The sequence below is a fragment of the Haemaphysalis longicornis genome, unplaced genomic scaffold, assembly GCF_048455015.1.
Source record: "Haemaphysalis longicornis isolate Haplotype H1 unplaced genomic scaffold, Haemaphysalis longicornis Haplotype H1 scaffold_146, whole genome shotgun sequence".
Lineage (NCBI taxonomy): Eukaryota > Metazoa > Arthropoda > Arachnida > Ixodida > Ixodidae > Haemaphysalis > Haemaphysalis longicornis.
The window spans coordinates 453,542-475,754 of NW_027526252.1; the positions used below are offsets into that span (position 1 = coordinate 453,542).

At 47.3% G+C, this 22,213-nt stretch overlaps 1 long non-coding RNA gene across 2 annotated transcripts in view; it reads right to left on the reverse strand.

Moving 5' to 3' along the window:
• Positions 1 to 261: 261 nt before the first annotated feature.
• Positions 262 to 22,213, reverse strand: part of LOC144165677 (uncharacterized) — a 47,876-nt gene continuing 25,924 nt past the window's right edge. Inside the window, exons 4-5 of one of the 2 annotated variants that reach the window (XR_013321487.1) lie at positions 13,031 to 13,087; positions 262 to 812 (exon numbers count right to left, since the gene is read on the reverse strand). This is a non-coding gene — a long non-coding RNA (uncharacterized LOC144165677). Of the gene's footprint in view, positions 813 to 1,348; positions 1,761 to 13,030; positions 13,088 to 22,213 lie in introns of those variants that run through there. The other variant, XR_013321488.1, reaches the window with a different exon arrangement.

Sequence of the window (22,213 nt, forward strand, 5' to 3'; positions counted from 1 at the left end):
ACCGGCCACCGCGCACGGAAGGCGGTACATCATGTGGGAGGGGCATGCTAGAATCCTCGCCTATCTATAGATTCCCGTGTAATTTTTGGGTGAACGTCTCCTCCCCTCCTTAGAGGTATTACGTGTTTTATTGCGGCATATCTCAGGATCGATGAAGTAACTATGCGCCCATATTATCATGAAACAAAATTCAAGACGGTATTGTTAACGCAGCCACTATAATATTATAGGGAGCCCTAGTCTTTAGTACTGGGGAAATAAATTTAATTTCAGCATTCCTATTATGTATGTTTAGTGTGCCCGTAATGGTAACCCTTTAAACTTATTGCTGTAAAATTGCACAAAAATGTCACACGTTTGTTAATTCCAGTGGGCGGACAGGTAATTGCAACAAAGGAGTGGATTGAAGGGCTGGTCTTAAGAACAAAAAAAATTGGGGCGCCTTCAGCCACATAAAGATACTGCCTGCATTCACCTTTTGAAAACAAACGACAGCCAGAATAAACTTTTGATGTTCTACTGAACCTTCCGGAGTTTAGTCTGGATACTGCAAACCGTCTGACGTCCCGCTTTATATCTTGACTTTAATGAAGTTAGAGTTGCCATTTATTATCTGCTCAGCAATTACTATCTGTTTGAGGCGCAGCGGTTGTAGTTGTGGCTGGAACTTCCGTGCAAGTTTCATTGCACAGTGTTGGGATGCAAGTGCCGTTTCGGCACACCCCCAGATCACAAGAAAAATTTTGTGCTATCGTAGGATTTTCTTTCTGCAATCGTTCGTTCTCCGAAGTCCATTTTATTGTTTCGTTCACCTAAAAAAAAAAGAAAATCACTAAATCATGGGTGCTGTGAAAACATACCAATTTGCGTTAGAAAAATTATTAAAGTGAATAGGTATTTTCTTGCTAGTAGCGGTGATGACCTATTCGTGTCTTCAGAAGCTCTAACTAAATGGTGGAATAGCATTCGCTACACCTATTCACATTTACAATCATTGTGATTGTGATCATAGGATGACCATGGTCGATCTTTTAAAGGTGTGGCACTGAGAGCGAGTACTTAGGGCGGCTGTCCGAATTGCAGCAAAGCTACTTCCACCACCGGTTGTAGAAAAAGCCGTAGCCCCGCTATGAGATTTGCGGACGGGGTCATCTAGCTCTCCCAGTAATAGAGAATATAAAGCTGGAGTATCACGGGAGAAGTATGGTGCCGAATGAGTGCAACGTGGGCGCACTCAAAAGGTGCGTTAAATGTCAAGGCAATCACCAGGTATTTCACAGTATAGGCGAACAGGCCAGTTTATTATGCAATGAAGAGAAAGATCGCATGGCAGAGAGTTCGCGCTTGACAAATCTAGTACCTTGGAGGCATATGAGCAATGGAGAGGGTGCAAAAAGGCCGACGAAGAAGTGGAGCGCTGAAATTTGTTGATTTATTCCTGCTTCCGGGGAGAGCGTTGCTCTTTCAAGTGATTCTAGCAAAGGTGTGAGCCCTTTCATTCCAATATAAAAAGCGGGGAGGGCAGGCGGCAAACACCCATTATGAGGACCAATAAGTACGTGGTTGGTGTATGTATTTATGTCGTTCTTGAGAGAGAGAGAGAGAGAGAGCCAGAGAGAGAAAACATTTTAATGAGGTGGGTGAAATGTGAAAGTGGAACCCTAGGCCGGGAATTCATGCGTTGCCCTCGCCGTCTTGGCCCGTGTCACGAGGAGAGTCTGGTCCTCCGGTTGACAGCTTGTCAACAGTGTCTCCCACAGCTTATGAAAGGAATAGGTGGAGAGGGGTGGTAGGTATGGGTTGTTAGCGCATTCCACAATTATATGCTGTAAGGTACCTAGCTGTGGACAAAATTTGTATAGAGCGGTGTACTGTGTGGGAAACAATAAATTCATTCGAACCGGGTGAACGTACGTCCCTGCTTGTAATTGTCGGAGTGTTATTTCCTGGGTTTTGCTGAGGAATGGGTGAGGGCAAGGGAATTTTCGTCCGGTGGTCCGATAAATTGAGTAATTTCCTGATAGGTGAGAAGTGGCGTCAGAGCTGCGGTGACCTCTGCTGCTCGGTGGGCCGGTTCGCGAGCCTGTTGGTGGGCGAAGTTGTTGCCCGTTACAGAGGCATGGGCCCAAACGATCGCCACTCGGTGAGATGGACGGTATCGCTGAAGCACCCGTATGGTCGTCGGGGCCACCCTCCCTGAAAGGTAACTGCAGCAGACTGCTGAAGAGTCAGTGATTATGACTCTGCTGGTGCATTGGATGAGGGCGAGTTCTACGTGCGCCGATACCGTGTTGTTTGAAAAATTGCACGTTGCCTCTCTTTAAAGGCACTAATGACGCCTTTCTTGTGTAAAACATATATGGGCAATAATAGCTATCAGTGCAAGAATTATTCGTGCTCAGCAAGCGGGAATTTGTTGCCCTGAGGGAAATAAAAATGTCTGACACGCTGACTCTAGTCTGATGGTTGTTTGAAACAAAAACGTATGCCAAAAAGTGTCACTCTCAAGTTGGAGCTGGCTCACAAAGCATTGTTTTTATTTTTAGATATTATGTAGCCAAAAACATCAAGAACGAGCCAGTGATATTCAGGACAAAGGTGAAGTGAAGCAAAAAGCGGAAATTGACACGAAAATCAACAGAAAGGGGTAAAAAGGCTCCAGGAAAGATACCGTTCACAAGTTGCCCTTAAACAGTAGGCGGAATACCATACCAACAGGACAAAGAAAAAAGAAAATTGGCGTACAAAGATGACACTCTATGTTGAGCAAAATCTAACTTTTCACAAGTAAGAAATACACGAGAGCATATTTTTCTTATCTTGCAACAATTTGGAACTTTTCACAAGTAATAAATACACGAGAGCATATTTTTCTTATCTTGCAACAATTTGGAAAGGTTGCATGCACAGATGATTCCTTGAAGGACATTAATTAAGCAGACATGAACGAAACGTACAGTACTAATTTGTTTAGCGAAAAGATGCCGTTAACGGGGTCCAGCGTGTACACAACTCATCGCGTAATCATGGCTAATACGAACCTGAGAACCACCCAATATAGTGCAGCTAATACTTCGAAGATGTTCCTCCCACGAGATGTTTAAACAAGAAACAAGGAAACCGAAGGCGCAAAGAAACGCTTCGGCAGGTCGAGCATGGTTATGAGTCCTCGGCGTAGGCTGACCTAGGTACACATTTCCTACACTGGCAATAACGAATACGGCTCCGCTGTTAGCTGCTTTAATTGCTGTGTGGCAGTATAATACCTGAAACAATGGATATAGGCGGACAGGTGAATAAAAGGCCAAATATTCAAGTATAACGTTTCAGAGTCTTTTCAGCAGAGCTATTATACCCTAAGTTACAGTCGATGCATTCTTTCTACGACCACGCGTAGACCACAAAATCTTGAAGCAGGGACGCAGCTGAATGAAACTTCGCTGTACCCTCCTCACACACACACCCGACTTGTCAGCGCTCCATGCAGAGCTATTGCGTCGCCTGGCCATCACGGTATAACACGGTGGCTGCCATGCGCAAACCGACACCGCGGTCTCAGCTCGGGGCAGTGGCTGCGCTGCGTGTGCCATGAATGGGGCCACCTTGCGTACATGATGACAGCGGTGGCATGGTGGGGGGGGGGGGTTCGGTCATAGGCTGCAGGCCACTGCAGTTGGTGCAGCGGGGTGCAGACGTAAGGCACTGCTGAGCGGTGTGGCCTCCACCGTAGCGTACACACCTCTGTTTCTCCCTACAGCTGGCTGTCACATGGTCCATGCGGCCACAGTGAGCACACTGCGTGGGCTCCGCCCGACACCCCGCACACACCGCTGCAGCTTGAACACAGCCACAAAGACAGGAGGGCCAGGGGCAGAAAACGTGAGCAGCAGCAGTGCAGACAGGCCAGGCAGCAGCAGCCCCGCCACAGGTGCAGCCGCCTCTTGCACCCTGGGAAGCAAGCATCAGAAGCCTGAAACTACCCACTGATGCCAACAGCAGCTACGCAAGCCAGTCAGCCACCCAGATGGCAAGCCGCCCGCGCAGCCTGCGGTGGAGCAGCTGCCCGAAGCCACAGCCGAAACTGGTCAGGACTAGTTGGTGCCATCTTTCAAGTCCTGTGGCACAGCCTGCTGGGCCGCCCGCTACTCAGTACCCTACACTCCTGGTGGCCACTACTGCCCTGGCACACATGAGATCCCTGCCACCAGCATAGCTATCGCAGACCCTGAAGGAAAGGCCAGCCTGCCGCGCATCCTGTTGTAGAACTGCAACCACCAGGGCCGCACCACGTTGAAATTGCAAAACAGCTGCTGTGGGAGCACTTTGAGATGCTGGAGCTCCAGAAGACTAACGTCTGTGGCAGCACACGTGTGTGCTTGCCGGGGTACATGTGCCACTCCAGCGCCCTCTTCCGTGGTGCCCTAGCGCCAAGTAACTGGGGCTCCTGGTCGACTGCCAGTTGTCCTGGCTACCTGCAGTGAGGGCGATCCAGCAACCCCCATAGATGGATTAGCCGAGCGTTCGGCGGTTGCTTGAGCGTGGCCCAGGTTGAACACACACCGTTGTCCAGCGGGTGTTCCAAGAGATGGCGTCATCCGCCCTCCACTATGCTCTGCCGCTGGGGGAACTCAAGCCGCGCCGGTTTGGAGGAGCTGGAGGTGGATCCGCTCCGGGCCAGCCGCCTTTGCGAAGGCCTTTTATGCACATCTCCGGTGGCGGCTACGTGTACGGAGGTGGCTTCCTGGCCTCTTCAGATGCGGGCCTTGCAAGTGGGGCTCCAGAATATCCACCGTCTTCAGGGCGCACCGGGCGGGGAGGCACTTCTCCAGCGCTACCGCAACAGGCCGATCTCTTGAATGGGCGGGCTGCTACGAGAGCCGCATCGTGTTGCTGCAGCGGCCCCGCCTAGAGCTACTACACCCAGGCACGGGGCGGGTTCTTGGCATTGCTATACACATTGCTAGGGTTCCACAGAAAGAGGTTCATTCTACCCCCGGCCATCCACCATGAGGCTTCCACCCTACTGCAGCTGTATACAAATGAGTGTGTGCAACATTCGATGGGCAGACCCGGATCCTCCTGCACAGCTCCGATACTCGGTACCAGCCAGGTATGGAGCCTGCCCTTACCGGCCTCATCCAGCCAGGCAGAGCTGGCTGGGCTCCACTTGGCCGCGGATCTTCTCCTAGAGGAGGGGACCCAGGCCCGGGGGGTGATCATCCTTACTGGCTCCCGGCTCACCCTCCAGCATCTGCGCGCTACCACCCACCCAGAGAGCTCCAGCGGCTACGTAGAGCGGGCACTGACAGCCAAGCTCGATGCGGTGGAGTCCCAGGGATATCCACTGCGGCTTCCCTGGCTACCATCGCACGTGGGCATCGTGGACAATGAGACTGCCGACGCCCTGGCCAAGGGTGCTTCTCGCCAGGCAGGTGTCCCAGCATCCCGGGATGTGGTGTCATTCAATGTTGCAAGGACTGTCCTAGCACGAGTGGTGGAGGCTATGCACCCACATGCCCCAGTAGTCAGTGGCCACGACAAGCGCGTCCTGCCCGTACGCATTAGCAGAGACACCCGGTCGCTCCTGCTACGCCTGCGGCCTTATTGCAACGGCTGCAACAAAGGCAGCTCATCTGCACCACCTGGGCCACCGGGCGTCCCCCACGTGCGCCGACTGCCCAGAACCCGAGACGCCCGAGCACCTACTGCGCTCCTGCCGCCAGCATGGCGCCACGAGGAATGAACTACGGGCCGCACTCAAGTGAATCGGTGCACAAAGCCCCACGCGGGAAGACTTCCTGTTCCCCAGGAACCGGACGCCATACGACGGGAGGTAATCCAGCAGCTACTCAAATTCCTTGTCCTGACCGCACTAACACAGCTTCTGTAGCCATCGGGCCATGGAGAAAACGAACGTGATGTAGAAAGTCCCCACTCTTACTCTCTCTCGTCTCTTTCCTCTCTTTTTCTCTCTTTATATCCTTTCAAAGGCCCACTCCCCTTCTCCCTGGCTAGGTTGTAAGACGGTAAACTTCCCGTCGAGTTCAATATTATCCCCAGTCTTTCTCTCTTCCTTCTCTTCTTAACCCTATCTCCACCAGCTCCCCCACAGCTATTGCGCTCCCTCGCCATGCACCACTTGTGGAGCGCAGTACTTGCGCTTCACAGCTGCGGAACACTCTCTTCGCTTGACTTTGATAATCTAGGTGCGCCTTGTGGTGCGGGCTGGTTGGCCACTTGGATAACTTCTGTCCACCCAAGGGAAGGCTGCCAGATTCACAGGATCGTGGAGCGCCCGTACCCCTAAAGTAACATAATTAGGTTGGCGGGTTGGATTTGAGTAGCTGAAAAGTTTGGTAATGGGATAGAGTTACCGTCCTCATTTGTTTTCCTGTCGCTGCTAAGTTTAGGAATGCTAGGAAGTTTAGGAATGCTAGGAAGAACAGAAAACCCAGCGCAGGATAAACCAATACATCTATCTATAAAGCTATGCCGGCGAAGGTATCCGCTGAAAACATCAGAGACTAAATAAATGCTACGCGAAATGCTAGAAAACATCCCTCCTCCCGTGCAGCCCAGCTATTTCAGACGGTGTGCTCAAGGGAGGGCAACTCAAACATTACATATTATACTGCTATCGAGAATTGGGTGTTACCCGCCGTGGTGGCTCAGTGGCTGAGGCGTTGCGCTGCTGCGCACGAGGTAATAGGTTCGATTCCCGGCCGCGGCGGCCGCTTTTCTGATGGAAGCAAAAAGCAACAACGCCTGTGTGTACGAGATTTCGGCGCACGTTAAAGATCCCCAGGTGGCCAAAATTAATCCGGAGCCCTCCGCTACGGCGCCCCTCATCGCCTGCGTTTGGTCGGTGCGTTAACCCCGACAATCAATCATCTATCTTAAATGGGTGCTATCTTCTACAGGCATTGTTACATCAACATTGGTGTGAGCCGGAAAAGGGAGGGAGAAACCTGCTGCACCAATGGCCCTGTACTTCGGGTTCCAACTTTGAGCTCTCTAACATCTGGTGCCCCCTTTTCCAAAACTTCCTATATTTCTAAAACAACAAATGTCTTCTCTCTGTCTCTCACTCTCTCTCGCTGTTTCTTTTTCTCTCTCTCACTCTATCGCTGGTTTCTCTCTCTTTCTGTCTTTCGGTCCCTCTCTTATATGAAAAATTAAAGCTGTTACACTTCACTTGGAAGCTGTCCGAAGTGCAGAGCAGTGATTCGCCATTATTGGGGGTCCCACCGCTATCCGCTCCCAGCAACCACACATCACGATCTTCGCCTCTGCCTCACTCCGTTTTTGATCAATTGAACCAACGTTTGCCTAATGCAATTCCAATTTCCCGGCTTCGCAGTGCTCTGGGGCCCCCGGCTCGAACAGCGCGAGCGACATTTCTTTTTTCTGTTTGCTTTCATCTCACACGTACCGGCGCCGTTTCTGGCGGTCACTTTCTTTGCTTACTATCGTAAAAACCAACCCGATGAGCGTCACTAACTAAATGACTGTGGGCGCTCCCAGTTAATTACATATATTTGGCCTCAGATGTACCTGCAGCTTTTATTGCGTTAAACAACACGGAGATGCATCGGACGCTCCAGTGTTTCACGAGTTTCGAACGACTATGAATATATAAACCGCTTGTTTTTTCAAGCTTGTGCGAGACGCCGTGACGGTTACGCCGTGGGACACAACTTGGTTCCGTAATATCTCTGCACCGCCTGATTCCGGCAGTCGCTTGATACCGAACAGCGTGACAGCGAACAAGCTACGAGGGAAATTGGAGCCTCTAAAGTTTTCTGCACTTAAAAGAAAATCGTTTATATGGCCAAAAAATTAGAGAATAGGCACGTTGAAACACTGAGAGTGTCGCCTGATCACTGAAACTGACCAACTCCCGACAGCCGGTAACTTCCACGCCCAAATCTGAAGCCACACAAGCATGTATGACCTGTGTATCTTTTGGACCACGGGTATTAAAAAAGCCATCGGCTAGTCGTTTTGTTGTAGTGGATATTATGTGCTCGGAAACAACACATAGTAAATGCAGCAACGCGGTTCGAAAACGCTTAATGGGCGTCGACGTAAGGCTATCGCGTCATTCATATTAAGACCAAACGTAGGTGCCATCGGAAACTTGCTCTGCTCTCTCTTTGTCTCTCTCTCTCCATCTCTCTCGCTCTCTCGTTCTTTCTTTCCTCGCTCAGTACGGGTTTGTCATCCATAGCGGCGCTATATCCCAATCTACGTACGAGCAAAATAATAAACTGAATGCAAAACTACAAATGGCCATTGTGCGCCTTTACGCACAAGAGGGAAGCGCTTGTGTTGCTCAGTACTAACCTTATGATTCGGGACAATTTGTAGAAGCCGGACATGATCGATTCATTTGTCTGGTTAGAGTGAGCATTGTTTCATCGTATAAGGTGAACATGAGTAGTCTTTCCCGAGAAGTGGACGGTGCACTTTAGTTGCGAAGTCTTTAGCAATAATAATAACCCCACTGTGTCGGTATTTAATATTTTTTGGAGAAAAAAGTAAAGCTCTATAGTACGACAATGTAATGCATAAATCAGGTGTTTTCAGATTTCACGTATAACTGATTGCTCGCACTATTTCTGACATATTATTTGTTTTTCAGAATTCAGAATTCAGAGCAAAATTCAGAGCACTTCACAGTATTCGGCTTATACTACGTTGTGTAGCCCGTAAAACGTACAATCTCTTGCATTGTTGAGCACTTTATCAAAGAAAACGCAGTCCTGGCTAAATTTTCCGTCTACAGCAATTGCTCAGTGCTATTCACAGCTCCTTTTGTACAGACGATTTGTGTATTTGTTTATTCCGTATAACTACAAAATAACATACCGTTTTATGTATTTTTGTGAATAGTTTAACCTTGGCGCTAGAAAACGAGACGTTTTCTCCGGAAACAAAACACTCGTCCCTTCGTAGGAATCGAACCTGTATCCTTCGCGTTCTGAAACCGCCGCCTATCGGATTACCCGGCTAAGACGGGATAAGCGCGGAATTTTACAAGGCTTTCAAAAAGGAGGTAGCGGTATCTTTATATGAAGTATTGGTGGAGGCTTAAAAACTGCATGCTCTCCCGCAGTCAGTCAAGGAGACGCATATCATCTTGATACCGAAAAGTGAAGATGCAGTAAAACTGTTGTCCGTAAAGGCGTACAGGCGAATTAGTCTAGCCGGCGTAGACAACAAAATTTACATGAAAGTCTTAGCTAGACAGTTTCAAAATGCAATTCAGTTTTTTGGTAGGAACGCATCAAACTTGCGGTATTAAGCATCGCACGATAAATAGCAATGTGCACGTCGCCAGAAGTGTGTTAGAGTAATGTGATGCCTTGTCTGGTCTTGTGGCGATGGGGCAACTCGACCTTGAGAATACTTTTGGTCGGGCGTCGCATGATATTTTTTTCAGAATCTTAGAATACACGAATGTTGGGTCTGTTATATCTATAGGGTATAAAGATGGCGTATGCCGGATGCAAGACGAGCATAATTGTTAACAAGAATTTAAGTGAAGGAATAAATGTTGGTTGTTCGGTCACGCAAGGTTGTCCGTTATCGCCACTTCTTTTTCCGTTGTATCTCGAGCCTTCCTGCATACAAATAATCAAGCATGAAGAAATACGGGGGTTCACATTACGGAACACTGAAGTCAAACTTTTCGCATACGCAGATGATATGGCTGTTTTCTCTCGTGATAAAAAGAGTATAAGTGAAGCAGTTTGATTGGTTAAATCCTCTTGTGAAAAATCTGGGGCTACAATTAGGTTGGATAAATGTTCCGAGTTTTGGAACGGGAAGTGGTGCTCAGCCCCTCCTATTTTTGAATGCATACAAGGGACCACGGCAACAAGAAAATATCCAGGGGTGCCTCTGGAGCATTAAAGGGAATTGGGGATAGCCAAGGCTACTGGAGTAACGAGACCGAAAAGTCGAGGGACAAAACGAGAAACTTGCAAGGACGCAATTATTCTATGTTTGGCCGGGCCACTATCTGCAACCTTTTTTGTTAGGCGAAGTGTGGTACGTGCCCCAAGTGGTGTGTATGTCACGTGATAATGTCCACAAAATCCACAGAGTAATTGGTGTCTATTTGGTCTTCCAGCTGGGAAAGAACCAGTCGCTCAAATATTGTTTTGGCTAGTCAAAAAGGGAGTACTTTGTCTTTGTCATTTTTACGACAAGATGTCGCAAGGTTTTCTTTTGTGCTGAATAAAAAAGACACCTTCTTGCGCACTGTATTTCAAGTGCGATTGGAAAATGTGCTACCTGACTGTGCTCTGTAGCGAAGTGATATTGTTTGCAGGGGCGTTAAAGGATATTTACGAGAAGTAGCTGTGTCTGTTGAATTCTTCAAGGTATGGTTTTCTTTCGACTACCTGTGCAGTGTTTCCAGGAAGCGTCTGTATAAAGATTTAGTGGATGTTTCTTTACTGGTACCGCTGTATAGGTCGTTATACGGTACAGGTACTGGGATTAAAGTTTTAAGGACGGTGAAAAGTATGCCGGTGAAACCTGCAGTGACGTCCTTTTTTTTTTAAACTACACGGCGATACCCTTCCCGTAAATACTTGGTTAGCAGAAAAAGAGGCTTTTTGCGGGGTGGATAGCGGACTGCAGTCTGTGCAAAAAACCCGAAACTATTATTCACGTCTTTATCTACTGTTGGGACACCGTGTTCCAGTGGGACGTCCTCCAACGTACGGTAAAGAAAGACTTACCCGTAACACCGCACAGAATTAGGTTCCTACTCGTGAAAAAAAGAGTGGTGTGCCATACGATTTGATCATGATCCTCAGTCTATATGGAGGACGCGAATGGCGGTGGGGAATGCGGATACAAATGCCCGGCCTGTCAGGAAAAATTTTATCAAAAGCTTCCAGTATACACTGGAAGTGTTTCGCGCAGAGGATGAACCCCCTGAGTGTTTGCCCGTGCTTGATGATTTACTGTGTCCCAGAAAGTTTCAAATCCACTGAGTCAGCCAAGTAGGGTTGACGAATCTTTACAATATGAAATGATGTGTGATGTGTTGTAAAAATGTCGAATCAGGCAATAAAAAAAGATTAAGCTATCATCTTATTCTGGGCCCACAGCATTATTTTTTGGGGGGTTTTTCGCAGCATTTGCTTTGGACTTCACGTGATCATTCGATCAATCGCTCATTCGTTCGGTCGTCCGTTCGTTCTCTCGCTCGCTCGTTCCTTCGTTCCCTCGTTCGTGCGTTCGTTCTATCATTCGCATGGACCTCACAGCAGCAACGGAGGCGCTCTGAGCCGAACTGAGCCCCTCTTAAAAGCAGAGGTGTTAAACCTTGAGCTTGGCCCGGTGGCTTGGCGTCGTTCAGGCTTGCGCGTAGGCCTGTGACACACAAGGAGTTCGCCAAAAAGACCAAGAAACAGTTTACGTGCCTCGGCGCCTCAAACGGGTAGCACTGGACATGTCGCACTACAGACGCCGAGTTAGTGGATCGGGTAGCATCGGGTACAAAGTGGATCGCATGCTAACGCGGTCCACTTTGATGTGGATGTGAAAGACTGCGGAAAAAGCGCTCTGGGTCTGCAGTCATGCAGAACTTTCAGCGGCAATTTCTAAAATCAATGTGAAGTGCGACAGCTAGTTCTCCAACGAATGGAGAGGGGCCGCCAGCTCTGCTGTTTCTCCAGCTTTCCACCACTACTTCAAGCTGCGCGATTTTTTTTATTGCAGGGTACACATAATTTCCGACAGTGTTTTCGGTCAGAAAAATCCGGCCCGAATCCACGCTCTGACGATGGTTGGAATGCGAAGCTGTAAACGACGCGCACAACAATTACCCATGCGACGTCACTTGAATCCTCGGACGTGGCTCTACAGAGAGTGAAACCAGGAACAAGTGACATGTACTTAACCCCACTTTCTATTACTGCCCAACGACATTCACAACTGCTTTACGCTCTTCTTCGTGTGGCTATTCTTCTGGCGTGTTTGCTTTCCGTGGTTTACCTAACGTAGCTTGGAATTAATTGAAGGAGGTGCGATACCGGTCTCCCTTTTTGTATATGAAAGCGTGGTGACGTCACTTCGTGATTGTTTTTGCTGTTGGGTACTTTTGCAGTGGTAGTAGTTTACGCAAGGGTTATCTTTACCGGTAGGTCCACTCCCCTTGGGTAGATATGTTCCTTCTGGCACTGAGTATGTTGATGGCTTCCTAATGGTGATAGCTTTCTGTTTTCCATGAATATTTGTTTGGGTGGTAGAAGTATGCCATGCCGGCCTCCCTTTTCCCATAGAAAAGCGTGGTGACAATACTACGTGATTTTTAAGCTGTTCGGTACTTTTGCACCTAGAGTAGCTCAGTCAAATGTAATCTTTACCGGTAGAGCCAATCCCCCCCGGTAGATATGTGTGTATGCCAGTGACTATGTAGCCACCTCATTAATTGTGACAGTTTTCTGCTGAAACCACAGCGAAAGTTCGGTTTGCTGGTGGAGGTATGCTGTACCGGTATTCTTTTTTATATAGGAAAGCGTGGTGACGTCACTACGTGATTTCTATGCTGTTTGGTACTTTTGCACTCTGAATAGCTTAAGCAACCGTAATATTTGCAGGTATGGCCAGCCCCCGGGTAGGTATTTCCCTGCCATAATAATGATTTCAGTTTTCACTGACATCGCCATGAGAATTTGCTTGGATGGCAAAGGTATACGGCTTCGCAGTAAAATTCATTGCGTATATTTGAAGAATGTTCACCCGGTCAATTGAATGCAAGTGTTCCTCACAATGAAACATCATGGACGTTCCTTCTATCGTATACATTAGTAGAATACCAGAAAGTATTTGCTACTAGTTTCTAGATAGCAAAGAGGAAAGTAGTCCCCTCAAAATATTTTGAAGGAACATTCCGAAAACAACCCAAAACGCTGCTAGCAAGAAAAAACAAAGTTACTAGTGAATGCACTTGTTTAGAAGAACCTTCTCAAGCAAATAAAATATATGAACATCAGCAAATACTCACTATGCAACTTATGTTCGTTAAGGGTTTTCCGCATGAGTCGGTACAGCCAACGCGTACCTAATAAAAAAGAAATTCGTTTGAAAACAAGTGTATGATTATTACAACAGGTAGTCACACACAAACATGAATGCACTAATAATGACAACTGGCAGCGTCTACTTCACAGACAGTAGTCGAGAACGAATGCCAGTTTTTGAACTTCCAAAACAACGCAAAGGACGTGGACTTAGAAAGAAAGCACAGACAAACGTGCACCAGGAATCATGCCGCACGCTTCACGGAGTGCACCAAACAAGTTGTTTACGACATTCCACTTCGTTGTGGTCGCTCGTACATCGGGCAAACTGGAAGATGCGTGAATGATCGGCTGCGGGAACACGCCAACTCGCTGAAGACCCGCAAGCGAAGTAACCTCGCACTTCATTGCAAATCATGTGGCTGCGTGCCCCGTCTGGATAACTGCGGAAGAGGTACAGAGCTACAGACACGAGGGAGATACACGAAGCGTTCGAAATTGCGATAAAGAAAGAAAAATGCGTCAGGAAGCCGTCGGTGGCTTTAACACTACAAGAGATAAATTACCTGAATATGTAAACGTGGGAGTGTAGATACGACAAGCTGTGATTACTTATTCTTTTTGTTGTGTATATCTTCTGTTTTTGTTGTATTGTATTTTGGGTGTGACAAGCGTATTTATAAGCAAGCTGCAATAAATTAAGCTCAGTTGTTTGTCAGCGCTTGTCTGTGCCTTCTTTATTAGTGCTCCTCATTTGCGCTGTTTTGGAAGTTCAGAATGAACCAACTGGCCCCACCCGAGCCGCTACTGCCAGTGTTTTGCGTTTTTGACAGCTTCTGTGCAGATCGCGAACTACGCAACACAGAATACCTGAATGAAACTAAAGAAACCATGTATTAAATTCAGTCAGAGAAATTCATGAGAAAATTTACACCCTCTCCTCGAAGGAAACTATGTGGTGATACAAAGCATGGGGGTTCCGTGTAGGTTCCACGCCGGAGCAGAACCGGCGCTGGCGGTGTCTCGGAGCAGACTGAACGCCCCGCAGCGCGCGCACCCGCTTTTATACAGCTGGAGGAGAGGAGAATGGAGGAGAGACGCTCATGCGAGTGGGTGCTGTGGACGACGCAACAACTACTGAGGGAGGTAGTCCCGACCATGAGATGGCTCCGGGAGCGACAGTGTCGGCAGTGTCTTCCTGGGCCGGCACGAGTCGAGCACGCTTCCCCTTTAAGAGCTCCTGGAGCGACACTGTTGCCGGCGTATTCCTGAGCCGGCACGAGACGAGCCGAGCGACGAGGAGGAGGGCGGCGTTATCACAGCTGGTTAGGGCTCCTGGTGCGACAGTGTTGCCGGTGTCTTCCTGAGCCGGCACGAGACGAGCCGCGCGGCTAGGAGGAGAGCGGCATTATCACAGCTGGCGTGGAGAGGAGGACAAAGAACAGAGGTGCGGACGAAGGACGACGGAGGGTCGACTAAGAGATGCTTTGCATCTAAAAATCTCCTGCGCCCTTGATGCCAAAGAGGCCTATCTAAACAGCTTAACACGAATATGGTACGCGTCTCGCTTGTATTGGTACAATCCTAAAGTTTTATTCAGAAAAAAAAAACACCGCAAAAAAAGCAAACAAAAAACACCGAGGAGTACATATTTCGTGATTCCAAAATAGGGTAAAGGTTCATCCTTGTTGGCGAGGCTGTACAGCTAATTTTACGCTACATTCCATCAGAAGCGCCCAGTACACGCCTAACTGCGCAAACACGCCAATGGGCTTCACTTGATAAAGTGGTTGCAGGTATGCAGGGTCTCGGGTCGTCTGCTGCCGCAGCCAGGCGCTGCAAAAGCGATGGCGCTCGGGCTTAGCGACAAGCAATGAGTTCGGGCCAAGCGCCGGCGGTGCTAAATGCTGCCAGGCTACTAGCCACGAACGCCATGAGCCTGGCTCACACTCATTTAAAAGTCGTGACACTAATTACACCGGAGCAAGCATAATGCTGATTTATGGTATCAATCGTGGTAACAATGCTATATGTAGGAAATGAAATGGTTTTTATTTTTTATTAGAAGGTACCGCCTTTCAGTGGTATTTCCACTGCAATCTCCCTTCATAAAATGCTGTGCGTAAACATAAAAGAAACCAGAGTTTTCCTCGAGTGCTCTTCTTAATTTGCATTGTGATGTCAACGTAAATCGGAAATTCCAAAATACTAGCCCCGGAGGTACACCAACTGCAAAAGAAAGTTTGACATTCACCTGAATGCAACTGACGGTAGGTAGCCGTACGGCTGCATCTAGGTGGATGTAAAACTTTCCTTTGCAGACACTTTCTCTACCTTGGGGATTGCCCCAAAATCTGGTCAATTAGCACCTGTCCTTCACTTCGAACTGTTCATCAATTCGCTCTTGCGCTACAAACGACTAGCCTCCTGATTAGTTCAGTTGTCAGAGCGACTGCTCCGGCTAAGCGGTGGTCCCGGGTTTGAATCCTGCAGCAGGACGAATATTTCTTCAACTGCAAAATTTTTGACGAAGCTGTATAGGTTTGTTTTGCAGCCGTACGGCTGCATTCAGGTGGTGGTCAAACTTTCCTTCACAGAAACTTATTCACCCTTGGGGATTTCCCCTCAATCTGATCGATGTACACCAACTGTTGCAGGCATCCCTGGGAAAAATAGCAAGAAAGTTTTCTTGCATCTATGGGCCTTGCTGATAATACCTTTTCCGTGCCTGTCTACTCTCCTGCCACTCAACACACACTCTTCTCTCCGGTACGACCTCGCACCCTGTTCTTTCTTCTTCAAACTTCCCATCTAGAATGCAATGGACTCTTTGCCAAAGTCAAACACCATTTTCGGCTGCTTTTGCTTTAGTTGTCCTCACGTGTTTTTTCAGTGTTTGTTGTTATTTCGCCCATTCCCGAGACCATTTTTATAACCTCAATATTTTATTCCCAATTGCAAAAAGCAATCTAGCGTTTACCACTTATTATATTGACGCTGACATTCTAAGCTGTACACTATGTTATTGTTCAGGTTAGTTTGGGGTTTGCAACGCCCTCAATAAGGCTGCCATTTATGAGTCACTTCACCGGTATGGGAATGTTGTAGCCAACTTAACCATTAACATATTTCTCAAGACTATATTTGCCTCTCATGGCATGCAGGTTGAGACAAGTCACCGACAGAGAAACCAATAGAAAAAGATACAAACCCAAAACAACATTTTTCGATTAAATGTAACTTAAATGGGAACTGACACCACTTTTTGGTGTTACTAATATTACACAACGCTTTCTTTACACAACAGAAAGCCCTGGCTGAAATATCAGAAGCCTGCGACGCATGAAACATGCTTTAATTTAATTTGATTTATCGCACCGATGGAACAGCTCGCAGAGCGGTGCGGAGCAAATGGACATCAGTGTGACATCACTCCGTGAGAGGGAAAAGAAGTGACGTTGCCGTCTGACTCCAACGCTCTTCAGAAACTCGTTAAGTCACTTGACGCGCGCTGCTCGCCGAACTGTGATTGGGCGCTGGCGCGTTCACAAAGTCATACACGTAGCCAGAGCTACAGTAATAACTGCTGCCCGGAAAGACACTCTTGCCAAAAATAAAATTCCACACGCGGGATACGAGCCACTAATCAATACCACAATCGCAGGAGGAACCGCTTTCAGGTCTTTTATTGACAGCAATCATCAAATTTGCGCCGCAATGCTAGGCCTCACACCTTCATGCAGCTCATCCACTCAGCTCCGGGGCGGGCGGGCGAAGCAACACCTCGTCCTGACTTTGCAGTGTTTTGATGTCCGCACAAAACGGTGAGGTCATGGCGTGATTCTGTCACACGCGGCCATCGGGATGGAAGCGCGGGAAACAACTGGGTCCGGTTTTGGGGCCGTGCAAGGTATTTATTATATCGCGATCAAGTGTTTAAAGTGCTTCTAGGAGCGAAGAACCTTAGAACCTCGCTTTGTTCGGGACTTGGCGTCCGTGTACACAATGTTGCGCATGGGGGAAGAGGATTGGATTAGATTTGGATTGGATTGAATTGAATTGTATTGTATTGAAATGAATTTTCTTGGATGGGGTTAAATTGCATTGTATTGTATTAGATTGGATTGGAATTGTATATACTGTACACACGCGTTGTCACTTATTTACAGGCGTGAGTGGGCAATGCCACGTGTGAATTACGGTAAGAACGATCCGCAGTGCTTCGTCCACTCGTCATGATTCACTTCGTGGAGATGCGTGAATTTTTGGGTTCGCCAGGAGTTTAAGCATTGATAAAATAAAAAAAAATAAGGAATGTAAAATTTTGGTGTCAGTACTCGTTTAAAAAATATTATTCATTTTCTTCAATTCGCAATTATGGCCACCTTTATTGCGGGGTTTGCAAAGCGTTGCGTACCAGGTCACACCATTCCATTTCGCATAGAATACAGAGGTGAAAACGGCTAGCGCCATCTACAGGTTCACTTTCAACACTATAAATACTTTTCTCACCAACTATAAAAAAAATTTCGCCAGCTTTGCAACTTAGAAGTCAAAATTTTGGAAACAGCAAAGATTATGCCTTACCTATAATTTGGGTTTTCTTATGTCTGCCCATATTATCGGTAGATCGTACACTAATGCGACCGAGATCACGCTGTCTCTTTGAACTAGGAGAACGCCTGTATATCAGAGCTTATTACATCATCACTAGGGGCACCCAATCCCCCAACCGCACCGCCAGCCAGAGTCAAATAAACGACAAAAAGCCACCCTCCTAAAGTACAGAACCAAAACAACCGAAGTCCGAAGCCAAGGTATACTTCAGATCAGCTAAAGAACAAAGCTAACGTCCGCGCTACGAACTCAAAGTAATGGCAGAGTTCCCTGAAAGCGATGATTGCGTGTTCAGGTAGACACCTGTATTGTAACTCGAGGAACTCAGGTTTGAGTCCGACCAGTGGAACCGTGTTTTTCTTGAGGCGCCACTTTCTCTCACACTTCTTGGTCTGCCATTTTTCTCCAATTTGCTTTGCTGCGCACTTTTGAGGGGGCGAAGCACGCAAGGAGCTGCAGCTTAAGAAGCTCAGGTGTTATAAGGGACAGCTGCGTGATCATCGTGGCCTTGAGATAGAGTCTTTGGTTCGTATTGCGACGACCTGGGTTCGAGCCCTAGCATTCCTAAGTACTTTTGCCCCTTTGCAAACTGAGAAATATTGCTTGAAAGATGTTATAAAGGCATATCTGTACCCAATGTTTACTGAGTAACAGTATTATGCCTGTTTTAACATGATTAGGCAGTGTGCAGCCAATCGCAGTGTTAATTCGATTCTTTGTGCCATGCTGAAAGAGGCATGCTTGTGTACTGAAGAGGAAATATTGAAGAAGAACAATCCCCGCACGTCTCGAGTAACGCGAAACCTGCGGAGCAGCGAAGCACGCAGTGCATAAGTGTATTCTTGGCGCCTTGTCCTTTGTGCCCATGGAGATGAAACTGTTAGGGGGTAGAGGTATTGAGCTTTGCGGTAAGTCTCGTGCCTTCAAGGCACGAACCTTCTAGCGCGAGGCGTTGGAAAAGGAGTGTGCCGTTCTGTTCTTTTAGTACGCGTTACGTTCTAGAGCGAGAATTTTGAAATCGCATGTCCGGCTGTTTTGGTACCGTGACTACATGCGACAACGACGACATGAGACGCCGACAGCCCGAATCCCCAAGGGGCTCTTCCCCGAGTAGCCCAAAACACATGACGGCGTCGTATAGACGTGGAACATGTTTTGGTTTCCCGCGGGCGAAGTTTGGTAGGTTTCCCGCTGGCGACATTACCGAGAAATGCGGCGTCCCCAGATTACCAAGCCAGACTACGGAAGATGGTGGAGTTTGCCACGTGGCCACATCTTTCGTATTTGTTTTGTATTGAACGCGAAATAATTGTTCTCTTATTATATAGCTCGTTTTACTGGAAAATCTTGAAGCCTGTTTGGTTAGGCGTTTTTTTGGGAGACATCTGTCGTAGTTGTTCTGGCATTTTTTAGGTAAAACTCAGCAGTGTAAGGAGGCGACGTAGGTATGTGACAACTGTATGTTAACCCAACGGACAGGAAGCGAGGTATAACGCCACACATCTGTCCGACCTACATCAAGTGCGATGCTGCAAGGACGCTTTAAGGGTATACGTCAACATCACCCAACTTGAATATCACGTAATCCTCACTATAGAACACTACGTCCATGGTTACGCTTTATGGTGCAGCGTTTTCAACCACAGAGCCGTAGTTATGGCATGAAAAGCTTCGGATAGCGTTTGACTTTTAATTCCTACAAGTCTGTTATCCGCTAATATTTCCAAAAAGTGCCAGGCGTGACCTCTACATACTCGACGGTTACTTATATTATTGTAACAAGGCTGTGTCCACAGTGCCGTCCGATGTTACTAAAATTTCTCCTCCGAAATAACCTCCACAGGTGTTTTGCAAAAAATAAATTTTACGTCTGGCACCACCCTGCTCTCCCCAACGTAACATAGCATATTTTAACATAAACCAACGTAATGAATATAACGGAGTTGTTGAAAATACCTAAATCTAACCGAAGCCACGCATCCCAAATAGCACTAAATATCTTTAAAACGTCGATTTAGGTGATATATTGTGGGCAACAGCTTTTAAGCCAAGTTAGACGCACTTAATAAAATTTCGGAGAGGACTATTTACTCCCGCCTGGCAATTCGTGAAAAATGTGCGCATTTATATTCCCGTTTTATCTGAGCGCTGTTATAGGTTTCTCCGGACGCTTCGCCGATAAGGTGTTTTTTAAAGCGGCATTTTCGCTTCTGGTGAAACCACTGGCGCTAGTGGATAGTCATGTACATGGAGGTGGGCTACAGGTCATGCGCAGAATGCGTTTAAAGGTGCAAAGAAAAAGTCGCCCAGTAATGGGCCGCCCATTTGTCGGAAGCGGTTTCCAAGGGGAGCATCAGGGCGCGGTGCGGCCACGAGACAAACAGCCGTGTCTGATAACGGCCTACTGACTTTCCCTTCATTTGTGAAAAGAACTCTGCTTTCACTCTTTCCTTCGCATCTGGAAGCACTGCGAAAGCTATAGTTATCGCCAGCACGGAGTGGCACTGCGGGATTATCTCGTCCCACCAGATACACCTCTCATTTCTGCTTTGTTTCTGTGGCTTTATATTTAAATTTGCTATGGAGAAGCGCTAATTGCCGCAACTGAAGAAAAATCGACCAACTACCGCTAAATGGACTTGGTGAGGCAATTCGAGCGGTCCAAAAACGTCAAGACTGGGAAATAGAGAAAAATCTATAGAGCGAGCTTTCAAGTTACCAGATGGGCACAGAGCAGTGATTTTTGGGTGAGGCACTTTGTGACTCACTAATCTAAGTGCAGGGTGTGTTGTGTCTATGTTCTGGAAGCAATAAGGAATTCAAGAAAAGCCGAAAGAAGTGCCGTAGGGTTCCTTTAGGTGAGTACAAACCGGGTGTAGTGTCTTCGTTTTCCAGTTATAAACAAATGCGGAGGTGTTACACAATTCTTTCGCATTCAATTGAAAGGTAGAGTTGTGTTTCGTTGAGATAAAGCGGATTGCAGCAATGCACGCCGCACCCTACCGTGCGTTGCCTTGCAGTATGTGATAAATGTTCCGCGCATAAAATCACGGCCGCCTTATCTTCATACTTTCGTGCCAGCTGTTTGTAGTGCTGATATTTAACGACAGCAATTTAGAGTTTTAAAGAGGCCGGTCACAAATGTAAGCCTCACTTCGGATGCAAAAAGGCAAGAAAAGTGTTTGGCCAGCATACAGCAAAGGCAGTACTGCTTGTTTGTTTCAGTATTTGCCGTGCTTGATTTGTTGCTTCGGGAGGTATTCACGTCGTAAATGCTAATCGTGGAATTTTTCGGTGGCTGGTGCGGTGTGAGATGCAATTTATTCTTTTTGAGGAAAGGTATTATTCAAGCTCTGTTCTCCTTTGCGTTACGCAATTCACTAAAGTTGGGAGATTGTTATTTGGAAAAACTGTGTTTGGTTGACGTCTTGGGATTGCGCCTTGGCGAAAATATGTAGCACATTTGAAGTACCGTTCCAATGCGCACGTATGGGCGCGTTTCTTCCGTCTTGTTCGAAGTTTTGACGGTTAGCGCTCGTGTAAGAGTCTCGCCTTTGAACGAAATTGTAGACAAACTGGCACCCTTGTTCTCAACTTTACATTCCCGAGCCTTGAACCGGAAACGGTTTCTTGAAGGACTTCACATCGTTCTCCTCTTCATAAGACCGTGTAAGATAAAGCCGAGTGTTTCATTTCGTTCAAACACGTGCAAAGGTGAAAAACATGCTCCCTCCTTTACGGGCGCGTTGTGCTTTGTTTTCTCTCTCTCCGCGCTGGCGCGGTTATAAAAAGAGAATCCGCGCCGAAGCAAATTAGTTAGGTTTGGACGTCGTAATGTGACACACGGCTTCTGCCAGTGTGTGCCCCACCTTCGGCGCCCCGCGCTCCGGAGGGCTCAAACGTACTCCCTGTCCTCGAATTACCGCGATTGTCTCGGACGGCCTGGCCTACGATGAAGCCACGCTTCTCTGGTAGCCGAATCGCCTCCAACAATGCTGTATCGTCCAGCCCGCTCGGTGAATATTGAGGGAGTTTGTCTGTCATTGCCATCGAACTGTCTTTTGTTTAGATAATTTTTCTACCTCATATTATTCATTGTTAAAGATCGTTGTTGTACATTTTGTATTTCGACTGTTTTCCGAATTTGTATTCGGTCTAAGTTCCGTCTCGTTAACGTTACATGACCGCGTATTTGTGCAGTGTTTTGCCTGTTGAAATTTAAGTCTTTCTGGTTTTCATTAGATCAAGGCCCTGACTCATTTTTACCGCTGTAGATGGCGAAAGCTGCTTATCAGACGGCCACCCCTTTTGTCTCCTGTTCCCTGTAGATCAGGCGTGGTTGTTTGCTGATTTGAGTCGGTCGACTCCCCATATCTTCTAACAGCGCACCCAAATAAAGAAACAGCGAAGAACGTCAATCACAAACGTTATGCGCTAAAACCTCCAAACAACGAACTATTCTCTCAAATTGTATTCAGGAGAGGCAGTACTGCATTGGAAGTACGGCAGTTTTGTTGTAACATGTGCATACCCTCTGTATGAGCGTATGT